The sequence below is a fragment of the Perca fluviatilis genome, chromosome 13 (genome assembly GCF_010015445.1).
Source record: "Perca fluviatilis chromosome 13, GENO_Pfluv_1.0, whole genome shotgun sequence".
In the NCBI taxonomy this organism is placed as follows: domain Eukaryota; kingdom Metazoa; phylum Chordata; class Actinopteri; order Perciformes; family Percidae; genus Perca; species Perca fluviatilis.
The window spans coordinates 26,633,998-26,637,857 of NC_053124.1; the positions used below are offsets into that span (position 1 = coordinate 26,633,998).

Consider the following 3,860-nt stretch of genomic DNA (forward strand, 5'->3'; position numbering starts at 1 on the left):
CCCTGCTGGGACAAAATGCTTGTTATTAATGCATTACAAATGGAGATCAGAAATATTGGAAACGTCTTGAGTTATTGAGATAAAGACACAAAATTACTAACGGAAAGAAAGATTGTTTGATTGTTTTAATTTTAATAGTATCAGACATATTTACAGTGAGTACAGTGCAAGTAAAATAAACGACACCACAGAATGTAAACAAAAAGAGAACTCCGTTACAGTGACGCCCAGCTGCTGTATGTATATCGGCTAAAAAGAAAAATACTGCAGTGTCAAAATTAGGTACCTCTTGCGTTCTCCACATTTTATCTTTACATGCAGTCTCTCCTCCCCTTTCTTCCCTGTTCCCCCCCCCCCTCTTTCGCCCCCTTTTCTCGACCCTCTTACTGTTCGCTCCTCTCTGTAACCCTCAGGGCTCTTACATAACCAGCACCCAGCTGATTTTTAGTAAAACGATCAATGAGCTTCGTTGTGTGAGTGCGTGCGTGCGTGTGTCATGGGAGAAAATTCAGTTGAATGGTCGTGCAGGCTGCAGCCAGCGAGTGTGAAATATTTGCCCCAACGTATAAATGTGTGTGTTGGTGCATATTGGTGTGTTTGTGTGTGTGGTAACAGGGGCCCTCTCTTCTGTCAGCAGCACACAGGGCCAGTGTTCATGACAGCCTGTAACAGTGAGGGCTGTGTGGTCCGACCCACATCTTTAAAAACTTTTCTCCAGTGTTGCGTGGCGGTCGTCGGCGCTCCCGGAGTTTGCACTGATGCCGCAGAGGGACGTTTGTTCCATCTCCGTTTGTGCATTCTGGATGGTGAATGTAATCACTGGAAAAGAGGGGGAGCAATCTCAGGCTGTGTGTTTGTGTGTCAGTGTCTGCATTCATTTGAAGGGGAAAAAAAATAGGTCAAGAATATCAGTAGATGTTGCCATGCATGATATCGTGTACGTGTACGTGTGATCCTTGGAGCTGCGCCATGACTCGATAATAAGGCTCTGCAAGGAAACCGAGGGAAGAACACACTGCTGTTGCGTTGACCTTTGTGACACACAGTCACATCCAATCTCAGACTAAGGCTAAATTTGAAAATACATCTTTATCTTTCCGTTCAGATCACACTATCTGGCATTCAGAAAATAAATAAATAAATAAATAAATAAATAGCTGTCTAGAATGAAAATGCCGGCCCTGCTTTTTCAGATGGAAGGGTAAAAACAATGACATGAGCCTGATCGGATGTGGCTCGAGGCTGTGTAGTTGTAAAGTTATGAAACAACTTTCTGTTGCCGCTAACCCATTCTGTGAAATGTCAATAGAGCCACTTACGCAGCACAGCTGTTGCCATTAACCTGTATTAATGTTTATTCTGTCAGGCAAGGATATGATCATAAACCAGGAATTTGATTGGGCATGTCAGTGCAGCAGGAATTGCAGTTTATCTGGTTCACAGGTAGTTTGTTCAGTTTTGTGACTGCAGAAATGAAAAATGGAAATAAGAACAACTAACTCACGAGATTAGCTGTATGAACATCAGTTTAACCAGATGCGACTCAGCAGAGGAACTGGGCTGTGTCTGTCCCACTTCTTACCAGATGTTTGCTGTGAAGCTGTTTTGTTGTTTGACTGCTGAAAGAGGCAAAAAAAAAAAGAAGATCTAGCTGTATTCATATTATTGGCGTGTCTCAATGTGGATGGGGATCTTTACAAAAACGACTTAAAAACGTAAGGGTGGATGCATTTTATTTTCCCCCATCAACAGTGTTCTCAAATTTAGTGTGTGTGTGTGTGTGAGATGCAGTAGAGCATTCAAGATAAAGTAAGACGATGACAGGGAGAGACGGTTAATAAATTAATCATGGACGGTGCTCCAAAAGCAATATAGGGGACCAGTGGTTAGTCTGCAGTGTGCAATCGATTGTACACTGCTGGACTGGGGCGGAACACACACACACTAGTCCCCTATAGGGCATCATCTGTCTGAAGGCTATAGCTACCCCGTGTAATCTTTTCTTTTTCCCTCGCGCCTCCACAAGGACAATTAATGGTTGGCCTTTTGAGAAGTGTTCAAATATTCTTTTGGTTCTAATTCTCAGATTACCTCGTGCTTTTTTTCTGTCTCATTGGCCTGCTCTGTGCGGCGAGGCTGAGCCGCTGATGCCAATTCTGTCTTTCAGGGTTGATCTAGCTCCTTTTGACTCGCCTTCATTTCTCTTCCACCTCCCTTTTCTTTCTCTAGTTTTCTTATCGCTCCCTGTTTCTACTTGTTCGTAACCACTATCCTGGAGAGAAGAGCTGTATTACATCCTTAATCTTCTACTCTTTCACCCCTTCACTTGCTCCCCTTTATACTCTCGCTGTTCATTTTCTAATGAAGGCAGGAAGCTGTTGCCGGTTGAAGAAGGTAAATCTATAACCCTCCCCATGTCTCTCCATCATCCTGTCATTCAGATAGATGTTGTTCAGTCAGTCTCTACCTCAGTGAGATTGAAGGCTGAGGGGTGGGATGCTATAGTAGACCGCCTTTATCTGTATATTTGCATGTAAGGTATTCCACATGTCTGGAAACCTGATGCTTCAAATCTTATCAGATTGATCAGGGACATGCAGAGACATTTAAAAAATGACTAGACACAGGTGAACTACAAACCCTAAAGGCCTGATAGAAGAACTAACCGACAAACAGACAATAAGAATATAACCAAATAAGATGATGCACAAAAGCACATTTTAAAGCTCAATTGAAGAAAGGCAGAATAAACAAGATTATATAATATTTGGTTTTTCTTCTCTTTTTTTTTTTTTCTTCCCTAAATCGTTTTGGTCCACATATCTTTTACCAGAATCAGGAGAAAGGCGTCACTGGTGGTAGTGTCTGTTGACGCCCAGGGCAGCTAAAGTTGGAGTTTTGACTGTTTTTTGAGTCATGCTGAGTTGTTGAAACATGAAAAAAAAAAATAAAAATGTTTGAACAAATGTTACTTTTAGCAAAGGAGAAACAGACGAGGAGAAAAAGGAATTGCTGCAGGAGACATTTTTTGCTCCTACAGCTCAGCAGCAAATTAGTTTGTTTTCAAATACTCATGATACTATGACGTTTATTTAAAACACTCTATATGACATAGGTTGTCTTAGCAGTGCATGTATACATTTATTTTAACATGTGAACCAGGATCAGATTTGTATTTTCAATTCAAGATTTCTTCACCAATATAATTCCTCTAAGTCAGTATCTTTATTTTTTTTTTAGAGAAGAAAAAGAAGTTATGAACCATTGAAGTATCCAATGAGATCATTAAGTATCACTATACTATACTATATTATACCATACCATATTTTTTTGTCCAGGCCCCCTAATAACTGTGCGTCAGTCCAGTCCAATTGGACGGGTGTATTGCTCTTAGATCCCGTCAGATGAAAGGATGTGCTGAGTGGCTGTGAGTGTCGACCCCGGCTTGTGACTGCGAGAGAGGCAGGGTGACTTTTAATCTGCTCCAATTCTTTCAGCCTGTGACTCTCAGCTGACTGCACATTCACTGTGGGACACTAGGTCACACACTGGAGCTGGGCCACTTACTCTAGCAGGTACACACACACGCACACACGCACACACACACACACACACACACGCACACGCACAAGCGATTTGATTTGTAGATTACTCCTGTCTTTCCCAACCTTGAAGGAGTTGTGAGACAATAAATAGGGCAGGAAAGAAGAAAAAAACAGACCTCAGACCTTCTTTTAATCTTTACTTTTTTCTTCTTCTTGTGATTAACTGGATAATATTTCCTTTTTAGGCCTCTAAAAATTACTCAAACACTCACTTTTTGGTTGACTTTGTCATGAATTCAGACACTGATTCCTGTT

The 3,860-nt window shown here is 41.5% G+C and overlaps 1 long non-coding RNA gene across 2 annotated transcripts; it reads right to left on the reverse strand.

Annotated features, from left to right (window-relative positions):
• Window positions 1–343: 343 nt before the first annotated feature.
• Window positions 344–3,510, reverse strand: LOC120570889. 2 transcript variants are annotated; one of them, XR_005641159.1, is made up of 4 exons: window positions 3,322–3,510; window positions 2,831–2,919; window positions 1,505–1,619; window positions 344–819 (listed from the first exon to the last, which is right to left on the reverse strand). It is a non-coding gene; the product is annotated as an uncharacterized LOC120570889 (long non-coding RNA). The 2 variants fall into 2 exon arrangements; XR_005641160.1 differs by lacking the exon at window positions 2,831–2,919 and having other exon boundaries at window positions 347–819.
• Between the last annotated feature and the right edge of the window lie 350 nt (window positions 3,511–3,860).